The sequence below is a fragment of the Platalea leucorodia genome (genome assembly GCF_965183815.1).
Source record: "Platalea leucorodia genome assembly, chromosome: 9".
NCBI classification, from domain to species: domain Eukaryota; kingdom Metazoa; phylum Chordata; class Aves; order Pelecaniformes; family Threskiornithidae; genus Platalea; species Platalea leucorodia.
In genome coordinates this window covers 13,521,711-13,535,470 of record NC_138831.1, presented here as the reverse complement: position 1 = coordinate 13,535,470, position 13,760 = coordinate 13,521,711, and the positions used below count along the sequence as shown (strand labels likewise).

Here is a 13,760-nt window from a genome sequence, read left to right as displayed (position 1 = left end):
TGGAAGAAACACACACTGAGTGCAATTTGAGATAAAACTACCATTGATCCCTTCATGTACAGCCTTTGTGGCAGTGGCTGACGTGGCTATTGAAAAGAGACTGTTGTGCCAGAGTTCTTCTAAGAGATAATCCGTCTTCTGAGAGAGGATTTAGGTTAAATGTACCTGTGAAAAACAGTGTATTTCAGCCGACATGATGAATGGCCTATTGTCCATCCTCTGAAGCCTTGCTTGGGCTGGGGGGGTTGGAAGCAGAGGAAGAAAGCACAAGCATGAGACAGACCAGACTGCAATCTCAGCGGTGTATTTGCTCAGCCTTTTCCCATAGTTCACAGGCAGGAATATCTAGAGCAATTTTTAGCCTAACAGCAACTTTGCTTCATGCCACAACTCTACTGCAAATGTAAATGATTCCGGGCAATTGCATTATTTATCAAATTATTTCTATTTCTATCCCATGTCTTTGTAGCAGTTTATTACCTTTTTAATAATGCTTCCCATGCAATGAGGCAGAGACTGGGATTATTAAAATGATGTCATAAAAGCAGTATTGGCCATTAGGCTATTTCAGGAAAACACAGTGAAATTTAGAAATACTCACAGGTTGGCTGAGAGGGAGGATTTACTGCTCAGAGCACAGCCCTCTGCAAAATCAGGGACACCGCTCATGAATATCTGCTCATCACTTGAAAAATGGGCTGGTTTGGAGTATGGTCCACAGCTAATAATTTCTGCGGCCCTGGGATGCTGTCTTTGTGTGTGACTACAACCTTTACGTTGTGTAAATATATAACAGTAAGGTCAGAGCTTTCTGCTTCATAACATTAATCCCCATTAAAGTATATGTTGAGGTCAAAGCCAACTTCTTGGGGCTCCGCTCAACACCCTCAATGGTCCCCGGTGCGCAGGAAGGAGAGGGCGAGGGGAGAGCCCTGATCCTAACCTCCACCCAGTACCTCGTCATGTAGTCTGAGACTTCCTACCCTACGCCAATACTGGCCAAAAACGCTCAGCATTCCTCCATAAGTGGACAGGGCTTTCCAGGCTTGGGCTTCACCCACATCCTGTTACCCTTAAATGTTAGATGTTTCTGAGAACGGTTGTGATATGTATGGTGTTCGCATTGCCACCAATGTGGGACATCAACGCATCCTGAGGGCTATGGTCAGGACAGCAACATGAGCAAGGACAGGACAAGTTGGGTTCAGGTCTAACGGCCGTTAGGGTGAGTCCGAGTGAAACGCAGGATGATACTGTCGGATCGGCATTACAGCGGTTTCCATTTGATCATCCATCTAAAATCACAACTGATATGGACAGTCATACTGCTTAGGCAGTCTTCTACGCATATGCCACTTCTTGTCCAGGACCTGTTAGTTTTGATTTAGATAACCACCTACAGCTGCTTCGGTACTTACTTGTCTATAACTACTTGTCTTTTCATGGTTCACAGAAAAGCCTGAGCTAATTCAGAGCCTCAGTCAAAGCCCATTTAATTTAGTGCGTGTCTTTCTCTTGTTGAAAGCAGGCATTAGATAAGGCCTTCCTTATCCATGACAACTGGCAGGTCTCTTAACAGCAAGCTCCCTATAATTAATTTTCAGGTAAGAACTATATTTGCTCAAAATAAACTGAGGTAAAATCCTGATCCATTGAGTTCAGTAAAACATTTCCCACAAGCTTTGCTTGGAGATGCATTTTAAAAGGAGCTAAAGAGCTTGAGGATGAAGTGGTTGAAATCCCGAGGTTGTGTGTGGATCAACTACGTGGGGCTGCTGGGGTGTCTGTCATGGGAGTGCTTTGCAATCTCTAAAATATATATATTTTATTCAAGTAAAAAACACTGGCTGGAGAAGGCACTTGAGGAACATCACCTAGACATCTGTGGTGCACAGAATTTGGGTTCATTTGGCATTTTCTGTGCTCTGGGACAACAATAGGAAAGCACAAAGAATTAAAACGAATCTTTTGGAAGGTCTTTCTAGGTAATAGCTACTCTTACCTTGCTGCATCAAAAAATACAGAGTATTACACTTGTTTTTCTTAGTGAATTCTCAATATTGATCTCTGAGAAAATACTAAGCACACTTTTTCCAGGGATGTGAACTGTTGTGTGTAAACACGTTTTCGTTTTAGGCTTTTTCATTTACAGGCTTGCTAAGTATGAAGAATTAAAGGTGAGGAGAATATAAATTGCCATTCTTTCACATTATCATAAAAAATGTAAATATTTTTCTAGAGAGAGAGAGAGAAAAATAGAACATATTTTGCTCAGATAAATATTTTTGAGAAAATAGTGGGGGCCCCTTTGGCAACATCAAACAACATAACTTCACTGAATTCAATATCAGCTTAAACCAGTCATGGATCTGGCATCCTAAGTTCTCCCACAATTTTCGTTTTCAACAAATTGTTTATCTGCAATGACGGAGCAGTCCAAATAAATATACTGCATCCAGCCTGTATTAATATCTATAAACACAAAAGCTGTGTTTTGTCGTCATCCTCCCTTTTGCCCGTAAATTTTTAAGACAAGTCTGGAAGTGACAAAACCTCATCCCGAAGGAGTGGGGCGATGGGAGGGAAAGAAGGGAGCGTTTACAGCTATTAGAGACTTCATGTAAATTGTTTAAAGATGCCTAGAGTCATAATTCAAATATAAAAATATCCCTAGGTTATCTAAGAACAGTTCTCCACAAAATATCTTTCTTAAAGGATGCTGATGATGGGGAGAAACAAATGAAAACCAAACACAAACACTGCTAGGGACCCTGAAGGAAAAGAGTAAACTGTGGTGAATTTCAAATAATAGAAACCTTTTGCCTTCTCTCCCTTACTGCTCTTTTTTCACTACACACAAAATTAAAATAAATACAGTAAGAAAGACCATGTCATGAAAATAAATATTTGAGGAAGCCGATTTGAGTAAAGCAAAGGAAAGCTTTCATTCCTGAGACATGAGGCAATGATAATTTGAGCTATATGGGAAGATTTTGCGAGTCTGGAAGGGTCCAATGGTGCAAAGAACCAATTTTTCATTGATTTTGGTGGGAAATGAAGAGCATCCCCCATGGGAAACTGCCCTTTTGGCACAGCTCTTCAACTTCGCAGTTTATTTTTACAGACTAAGTTCGCCGTTTGCCATAAGCAGTGAAAGTCGCAATGACCCTGTGAAGGACGGGGATGCTCTGCATGTGCACCGGCAGCCCCAGGGCTGTTCCCCCGGAACAGCTCTTGCTGGTGGCGGTGGAGGGGCAAAGCACACTTACAAACCATCCTGTGAAAGGCTAAAAGATCCCTTTATGCACAATTACCCACCCAGAGACATGCTGCTCCCCACAAAAGTATTCTCTCGCACTCAGAAGCGAGGTGAATCTTGTGTAGAAAGCAGCAGGTGCTGTGAAGCAGATACTGCATTCAGCCTACCTAATGTTTGCTGAAATATTTGCTATGCTCATTCTTCCAAGGCAGCGACTATAGCCAGAGGCACGGAGATTAAGTGACTTCTCCTAGTCTATGAAGAGGGACAGTGGAAATCCAAGGAATCAAATTTGGAAGCGCAGCCTCCAGTCACCCTCGCCAACAACTCCTTCCCTGACGAGGACGAGCCATCACTCTCTACCTATAGCAAATGCTTCGGAGGTTTGGAGAACACGAGCACTAAAGGGAACTCCACTGAAGCTCATAAAAATTATTCTCTTATGAGAAAAAAATCCATGCAAGGTTTTCTGTGCATCAGCTGCTGACACAAACCATTTCTGGAAGCATTCATGAGATTAGAGCAGAAGCAGTAAATGCATTCTCAGCTTATTTGTTCCAGCTGATACCACCCGAATAGAAGCCTAAAGGCATAGCCTTTCAAAGTTAACACATCTTTTCCTCTAGTTTCAACAAAAAATGCCCACAGTACAAAGATAAATTACCCACTCCACTTGTAATTGACATTAACATAGATTTGCAAGATCCAAAGACACATTTACATCACTTAAAAATGATGTTTAAATAATCATCAAAAATATCACCAAGTCTGGTAGGTTGTCTAAAAAGTTCATTAGGAATACTTTTTCCCCCGTAGACATGTAATTATTTCCTTGGATTTTAAACATGCATTCCTTAAATTGTGGCCCTAACTGTAAAATCATTACCTTCTTGCTCTTAATCATGAAAATATCCAAGAGAAGAAATATTTGATAATAATTTTTCCCTTCGAAATGCTACAGACTTACTAAAATCATTATTACTATTTTCTTCAACTGGAGGACAAGTACGAACCACACATCAATTTCAAATTACATTTAGGAGACTAATTACAGGCATTTATTTTTAAAAGTGTTGGCTGCAGCGTGTGCTCACAACGGAGAGAAACCTGCCTCGCTGCTGGGAGCCAGATCCTGCCACCTCCGACACAACAGCACTGCGGGGAGGAACTCACTCCTTCCTGGAGCGTCTTTACAGAGAGGGAGAAATAATTTGTAGCTGTATGCACGGTACCTAGAGATGAATTTAATAATCATAAAGATGAGACACCTCAAGGAGGAAAAGCAGCAGCTGTTTAACAGCACACAGTGAGTGACGGTGTTTCTGTTAAGGACGTGTGAACACAGGACATGTCTTACTGTGCTCTGGAGGTCTGACGCCTCTGAGACGGTGCTCTCTGGATGCTTCATCCTCTCCTTTTTCCCGCCTCTGCAAGCAGGGTTCTACTTTTAAAATTAATACACAAACCCCAACCTAAAAGCCTGTTGACTTCTCTAGATACCTTGGGTCACAGCAGCACCGCAAGTTTGGTCAAACCAAGGCTGTGCTGTGGTCGCAAGCTCATTCCAGCAGCAGCAGTGGTAGCAATGATGTCCTACATGTATATCACTGAATACTACAATAACACCATGCTGAAAATAATCTGCTGGGAAAACAGGAACAGATTGCTGATGCTACAGGAGTCTGTGTCAAGGTGTGAGAGAGAGAGTCTCATTTCTGAAACACCAGCTGAAACTTGGCATAGGTTGGGATTACATACATCTCAAGTATGCTTGTTGACAGTTTGTGGCTGGTTATAGGAAATAATTTCCTAGCCCTACAGGAGTAGATACACGAACTTGCAAATTTTAGGGATCAGCCTAATTACTTTACACATACAAAATAAACCAGCACTGAATCTGGATTCTAGATAACTCTCTAACCCTTCTCAGATAACCTTTTGCTAGAAACAGTTGTTCAAAAACAGCAGGAAAAGACAATGCAAGAATGAACTGGAGTCACCAACTTACTATCAATGCTGAAGAAAGGTTCAATCATCAGAAAGCTGCTAAAGTGAAACAGATGGACAGCTAAGCTTTGTGGAGATACCATTTACAGGGTTATGCATACAAGCATACAATAGCTATCTTAAACTACAAAAGCAACAGGATTTATTGTATTTGCCAGACACACACAAAGGAAAGAAAATGTGTCCATGTAACTATCCTTAAGAAGCAAGGAAAAGTTAGTGGCCTACTCTTAAGGAGAACTATGGCAAAACTGAGTGGTTTTCACCAACGGATTTCAGATCACATAAATCAGTGGCTTTTAGTGTTAGCACACACTAAACTACAAGTGTTTGGTGTTGAGCTGAGAGACTCACAGCCATGACAAGCTTATGCGAGAACATACTGTGATCCTCCAGAACAACACAGAGCTAAAACCAGCTTCTGCTGGGAAACAAACAGTCCACAAACACGAGGCCATCAAGCCTAGAATGACTGCTTTCCAAGACCTCTGACCACTGAAGCAAGTGGTTTCCTGGTTCATTTTAGTTCTATTTTGCAGAAAATTGGTTAAAGTAAGTTGACACACCAGTTATTTCAGATGTTCCAATGAAGTAGAGCCATCTTCTGCCATTGTCTTTGAAAACAAAGATGAATGCTGAACTGTCGATTCAAACTTCAAAAAGCTATTTGCAGGGTGTCATTTTTCATTTTGCCTAGGCAGGATGTAATGAAAACCCGACAAGTTATTGATGGTTTGGTTACCTGTCTGCCTTAAAGAAATTGCACAGGTGCTTTATTTAAAAAAAAAAGACAGTCAACACAATTAATGCAAAACAGTGATAGGAAGCATCCTTTGAGGTTTTATTTTCTGCTGAAGTGTCGCTAGGCTGCACGTCCAAAAGCCACTGCTGGCAACTCATCGCTCAAGTAATCAGTATAAAAATATTACTGTGGTTTGTACCCTGGCATTAGACTGGGAATGATGTGCTGTCTGTCCTATTGCCATTTTCTTTCTGGCTGTTTAAAGTAATTAACAACTAATTAGGAAGTTTGAGGCAACAAATAAAAAATTGGAATTTATACAACTTTTTAAGCTCAAGATGCTTAAAAGGAGAAGCCTTTCTTTTCTTGTCTGATTTCACAATTTTTCCTTCTCAAAATGACATAGCATCAAAGTGAATATGCTAAAATTCCTGTTACAAAACATAATACCTGAGAGGTCTGTAAATCAACAACCCTTGTGAGGAGGTCCTTAGGATGTGAACTCTTGAGAAAACCATGGCTAACCTCTTCCAGAGAGAAAAGTCTTTCTGAACAGTTTTGAAGTGCAGAAGACAACAAAAAAATTAGGTGAGAACTTTCTGCTTTTGGCCACAATCACTCCAGGTCCTGGGAAGAGAGACTGCTGCTTTTGGGCTTGTGACTCCTGCTGACGTTGGGCTGGCCCGGGCACCGAGGGCAGGACACAGGGCGGAGAGGCTCGGCTTCACCTGGGTAGGACTTCAGCTTCCTCTCCGAAGCAGCTGGCAGTGTCTGTGTCAGGCAGTGTTCTTCTTTACGAACAAATTAACATTCACTGCCCATATTAATAAGCCTGCAGGCACAGCTGTGTATTAACATATCCAAGAGGCTTTTCAGCTACAGCTGCCTGGTGTCCTACAGCCCCGAGCACAGTGGTCCTGATCTTCCTGGTGGGCCCCCAGCAGCAGACTGCATCTCCTTCTGACGAGGCTGGGATTTCGGGGTGGCTCCGTTTGGGTTTTTGTTTGTGGATGGGTACAAAGCCCCGAGTCCTCATCGGACTCCCAACTGCTCCTTCCCGGTCTTGGAAACCCTCATCTTCTTTTCAGAAGTTACCAGGGCACCAGGACTTTTAAAACTGAACTTACCCTTCTAGATCATCTCTGACTCTAGGCTACAGTGGAGAGCGGCAGTGAAATACCTGGAAAAATCTGGACCTGAATTACTTAAATCCTGAAGCACATAAGCCAGTTTTGAAAACAAATTGTGAGCACTTTCTGGAAGTGCAGTTCTCTCTCCTGAACATTATTTGACAAGGTCCAAGTTAGCCGGCCGTGCTTTACACTTCCAAATGCTGCTGTGACTGAACTCAATGGGTAAATGCCACTATATGCTGCTTTTCTGCACTTTTATTGGTTTTCAGCCAAAAAGAAAAATAAAAATCTTCCTGCTTTAAGCAGTATGGCTTTGTGTGTGCAAGAGCATGCTCATACATCACGAAGCTTGTCAAGACTGCAAGATAATGGGACCAACTGGGAAAATTTCCATGAAGATAGTGAGCGTGCCTAGAGTATCTAGGTCAGATCCTGCTCTAACAAAGTGCACTATGAGGGTCCCTTTATACAGAAACTTGTTTAATTAAGATAACAGATGTTGCTATTATACAAGTCATAGTGAGTGGCTGTTTAATTGGACGCTTTCGTATTCTTTGCTACCAGCACAGAACATCATTTGTTTTTTATGAATTTCTTTCCTTACAATTAAACTGTATAAACAATGCATGCACTGTATATTCATAGAAAAGAAACAGCTCTAATGATTTAAGGGCTTTACATGAACAAGAAGGGGAGAAGAGCAATTTGTTTTGAGGCTTAAAAGTACAATTATTTTTCTGTCTTGGACTGAGTACATGTCTGGTGGCAGGGTAAACGTGACTTCCAATAGCTTTAGGAGAACATTAGGAATGAAGACCATTGTGTACATATTTTAAACATTCATTATTTCAAGGGAATACATATTAGATTTTGACGTGTACAAGCTCTTACCAAGTGCATTAGGCAGCTGACAACACTGCCAGCCCCGCTCCCCTCCTCACAGCGATGTCCCGAAGCACCCCAGAGCAGGGCTCTCCAACACGGGGCAGCCGCTAGAGCCAGCACTAGCCCAGACCTAAATGCTTCACCCCACTGCTGTATCCCAGCCTGTCCCCGTGCTTTCGCTAATCAACACATTGGTGGGTGGCTGGTAACAAACCACAAGACTGGTAGAAATATAGTATTTCCCTAAACAAAAGCAATCTTGGTTTTCCTGCACACAGTCTACAGTTGGGGAGCAAAGGAGAATGCAGCAGGAAGCCATGGTAGACCAAGAGAGCAAAACATGACACCTCCCTCATCTGCTCTTGAACTGCACAATGCTACAGCTTCACCTCCGGGAAATGACAGTATGTCTCTCTGACAGACTGATATCTAAAATAAAACACTCTGTGTGTTACGTACATAAATAAACGTAATTATTACAATTATGGCATGTAAATTAAAAGTCATTTCTCTAAGTCCAAAACAAGCACCTGAGAAAAGAGAAAAGACTTGCAGAGAAAGTGACGCAAATCTTGTCTTATAAAGCAGTGCCTAACAACCCCTTCCAATGCTACTCCAGCAAAATAATTCCACGCCAACAGCAAAATATAATCCTTGACCAATTCCATGAGGAATTTTCTTAAGATACTCTAACAAAATGGCCTCTGGTGGTAAGTTATTGAAAGACAGTTCAATCTGTGCAGGGGAGTGACAAAACGCCCCAGTTTGTCGACACAGATCACAGGACCAGTCTCAGCTCTAACATTAAACCCCAGCACTCCCACAGCTGAGCCCTCGGACGCTGCGCGCCTACGTGACAGCACCTGCAGATTGGTTGGGCTGCAATGTTGTTTTTTCATGGGCTACAGAAAACTATATGAAAATTAAGGGACATTTAATTGTTTTAAAATGAACCTTTTTAAATTAACTGCTGAATTAACCAGTTTAAATTATTTTAAAAATGCTTCCTGATCTAAAGTTCAAAGAGAAGTACAGTTCCATTGCAGGACGTTCCTCCAACAGTTTGGAGCATGGGAACAGCTGTGACAGAGGCTTATTTTAATTTCAGCTGGCAGTGCTCTGCGTAGCTCCAGGATTTGTCTCTAATCACGCACAGCCTGATTCTCCCTCTTGCACCCAGGAAACCAGAACCAACGAGCCGGTGACTACAGCGACTTCTGATTTCCACCACTGTGAGGATGAACCACTCACACTTGCAACCGAGCACAGTTCTCTGTGGGAGCAGTGCTGTAATTATGAAGAAATTGAAAGGTTTCTGTGATAAGATCACCTGAAAATAAAGGTTTTAAAGCACTAGTCTCAGCAACAAATTTATCTAATGTTGCGGCATTAGATGTAATTGAATTATTATGAAAGGATTAACAAAATCCTGCAAGAACAATCTGACTGCTGTGACTTCCCCTCCTACTCCTGCTGATGAATAATATATACAATATAATGCCAGGAAAAAATTGTCACAAATGGGAAATACTGTGGACTGAAGGATGCTTGGCTTTAGGAGTTCAGGAGTTTAAAGGAAAGACTCTCCATTAAGGACTTGCTTTCATTCACTTCAGTGTTATACGGGGACCATCAATTAATGGAAGTTTTTCCAGACTTATGGGTAACTATGGATTTCTGTTTTATATTGGTAAATCTCACTTAAAATTATCCTCTACCTCTGTAACTCCCACTGACATCTAGCAACGATTGATTTGGTTTCTGAGACGGCTTTGGAGTGAAGTACAGGCACAATTCCAATCACCTGTCTTTCACATGGTGTAATGATTGCAGAAGACCATGTCTCTATATAATGCCTGTATGATGCCTATATCCTATGTATATGATGCCATAGATGCTATGTATTTACATCCAAAAACTCACTTGTCATTGACTACGTTATTTCATAAAAGCAGGGGGATGAAGATGTAAGATTGTAAGACCAAAGTGCCACCGAGATTTAAATAAAAACCATCAGTTCTGGCTTTTAGAGTCTGTGCACTCCTCACTTGAAGAGTTTTTGCCTGGTTTTGAATGCCAGCCCTTCTCGGGCAGCTGGGCAGTAACGCTCTCCATCTCGATCTCACAGGCTTAAGTCCAGCATCACTTCTGAGTCACACTGATGTAGTTGGGACATGAGAAAAGAGAACCTATATAATGGCATCCCAGCTCTCCAACATCTCTTTTCTCCTGTTGTTGAGTCAGAATAAAGAGATCGGAGGTTAAACGTATCTGGGAATCAGAATATTAGAGAACCAAATGGTAACTGAAAAACATTCTGAACTCAACTCAAATCTTTCTGTCTGATGAACGATCTGACATGTCCCAAAGACACATCACAGTTTTGCAATGACCAGAAGACACCACTTCCTGAGCTCCCAGTGCTTGTTGGCTTCTGGAACGACTCCTGCCAGCTGCAGATCTCCACAACTGGCTCAAACTTCCAGGTTATATGCGTAACAGTGTATACTGAAAGGGTAAACCAACTTCTGCCTGAGGAGTGTGCTGGGGCAAGTGGGTCCTAAACACTACTTGTATACTACTGCGTCTCTGATGATGCAGCCTGCACAGCTTTATGGTGATCATTCCTATCTAAATGGTATCCCCTGCTCCTGAGCGAGGGTTTCCCAGAGGGTAGGTGTTTTTTAGTCATGTCTCCTGTCCTGATGGTGTGGAAGGCGGGAGATACTGTGGGAGGCAGCAGACTCACCTGCTCTTACTCTACCAGTGGCCCTATGAGGTTGATTTGTACAGAGTGGCACTAATAGGACTGAAGACCTTTCCCACAGAGTGTAACAGCTGAAATGTGAAGGGAAGATCAAGGATAGAAAAAGATCTCTGTATCTTTACCAACATAGAAATAGTCTTTGTTTACAAGCAGCATTTGCAATATATCTGTATCTGTGCTATAGCAGTTTCTATATAAAATTTACCTTCTGGAGTCAGGCTACTAACATTATTTTGACTCAGTTAGGCCTCCAAGGCAGGATTTCCATTATTATGGAGATGAACTGCCTTTAATGACTGCAATAATATAATTGTACCCCAGGGCAGAATTTCTAATAACACAATTGCACAGTTCTCAACCACCAGTAAGAGATACCTTCAGGGCATGTTATTCATTAGGGGTGCAGTACACACTACCTCAGCCTCCAGAGAAGAATATGAAACCTAAAACAATAAAGCTCTTTTTTTCCATGGTAGTCTCTGCCCTCTGGGCAAACATTGAACAACACACTTAGTTTTGCCTCCTGGACAGCAGTAGCCTCCAGAGCAAGAGTCCCGGCAGCAAAATCTGATGCATGCTATTTCTGTCTCCAGCAAGAAGTCCCTAACATTACACTCCATCTGAGAAGTCACACAAGCCCCAGGAGAAATGCTCGAGCCATTGCCATGGTAGCCGCCAGGCTGTACATCAGAATTCAAAGCAGGGACTGACACATTAACGTTGCTTTTAACTCCACCTGGAATTGGAAGGACCATCTATATTGATTAACCTTCACATGATCAAGTTCAGTTTGGAGAAGCATCCAGATGCTCAGGTGCCTATCTGAAACTCGAAGGACTCTTTAACGTCAGTTTAACCAGAGATTTCATTTAAGTTTCTCCTCCCACGCCTGTCTAAAAGTTCTGTTTTCTGCCCTAGATGAAGAGATTTCAGCAACAGCTTTTCTTGGCACCTTTCTTCCTATATTTCAACAGATTTTTTTCAACAGCCAAGAAAGTTCTTCTTTGAAGCCCCCACATAAGCGTGGGTGTAGGGAGCTACTAGGACTGGACTCCAGTCAATGCTGCTGTCCCCCAGGATGGCAGGAAGGAGATAACATCTCAGCAACTGAAGAAACCAGAAATACAGCAATGTGAAGCAGAGAACCAGTCACTTGGCCTCTCCTGCCCGTGAAGTCAGACAGTGCTGATGAACAATGCCATGATCATATAAGACAATATAATTTCCTAATTGCGCATTTCACACAGTCTCCAGGTACAGACTGCAAGGATGGCGTGGTTAATAAAGGCGATGGCGAGGATTCAACATCCTCGTCCCCACAGAAGACACAACCAACTGTGTATAAGAACTAAATAGGTCCAACTGCCAAGTCAATGGAGCAGTGTTCATTAAGACATTTTGCCAGATAAGCCCCGCTGGATGATCTGGCTGGTGGAAAAACCCCTGGGCTGAAGTAGCAGAAAATTTCACACCTGCTTGGGCACATTTCACGTCTGGTTTCCCATCCAGGGCTTGGTGCCCAGGTGGGAGGCTCCCGGTTCTGGTGCGGCATGCTCGGCAGGAGCAGGAGGAGTGTGGCAGCAAGCCTGCTGCTGCCACGAGCACCGACACCTCAGCCTTGCTGCAGTTCGCGTTTGAGTTCAACACTGAGCTGCTCAGAGGAGTGCGTTGTACTCACAACTTGTCCTCCCAGCCACTGCCTAAAGTCTGCCTGGGCATGGGGACTGTGACCAGCAGACAGCAAAGTATATACTATTTAGCAAGTTTTTATGACTATACCTGCCTCTTGCCTATATGCCTCAGGAGAAGGTAGGTCAGGAAAATGCTGCAGGTACAGCCTTACACTACTTACACAGATGCGTGCACCCTTCAGGGGTGCTCTGGTATGGACTCCCTCATGTCTACCATGGCATGACTTTAGGTGATGGTTTCACTCAGGGGAAATTATAGTGTCTCCTTTTCCCAGTTGCCTATTTTCACAAAGCTTTGAAGAAACCTGCTATTTTTGAGGTTCTCTCTTCCTCTCTTAACCTTGACGGAACCCAGCTGAAACATCTACAGCCAGTTGAAATAACCAGTTCAAAAGTTATGTGGCAGTAAACACACAGGCAACTCAAGCTGCCACCTAGCCTTATGCTACCAGCGCATGAGCCACATTCCCTTGGGAATTCAGGATCCAGGGGTTTCTGCTGTATTACAGCATCTGGCTTTTAGGTAAGCTTGCAGATGAGAGAGTAGTGCTAAAAAAAAAAAAAAATCACTTTGTTGTCAGCATTGCACAGCAGTGAACAAGCAAGAAACACAGTCACTCACATTCCTTTCCTCTCCTAAGCCCTTGCTCAAATAAACTAATGCTTTCTTTCTCACTCCTAAATTAAAAGGAGGACTGTGCCATGCCTAGAAGGACAGGGTCAGAGAAAACAGCACATTTCAGCTACAGACTGTGCCAGTGAGGATGGGGAGATGGATGGAAGCTCATGAGGCTGATGCTCCAAAACTTCCAGTATTTAATACTTCCCATCCTTTGCGCAGTCTTCACCAGAAGAGCAAGTTATTTCAGTTTTAAAAATCAATATACCTTGATGTATTATAACTTCGACCTCGCACAGCTTTGTACCCTGGCTGCTGGAGGAAGCTCTGCGTAATTGATCACCCAACTCTTTTTATCCCAAGAGGTGAAGTCGAACGGTCCATAGACAATAGCTTTGTAAAGACCAGGTAACAGGAGCTAAATAAGTCAGAAATAAGTTGTTCATTATTTTACCCATCTGGCTCTAAATGAACTATAGCTTTTTGCATACTCGTATACATCACCACAGTATATATTTCAATGTCCATTACAGGCAGGCAGGTTGGATGGAGCAAGGTTAGACTTTCCAAGACAAAAGAACAGCTCTAACAGGTTTAAGCTTTTAAAAATAAAAATTTCCTGTAATTTCTGGCTTTTTGACCCTTACTAACAGGACA

The 13,760-nt window shown here is 42.5% G+C and overlaps 1 protein-coding gene across 1 annotated transcript in view; it reads right to left on the bottom strand.

The window, feature by feature from the left end:
* LOC309594805 (contactin-4) overlaps positions 1-13,760 on the bottom strand; it is a gene marked incomplete at both ends in the record, with an annotated part of 167,981 nt that overhangs the window by 46,662 nt on the left and 107,559 nt on the right. The window lies entirely within an intron of this gene.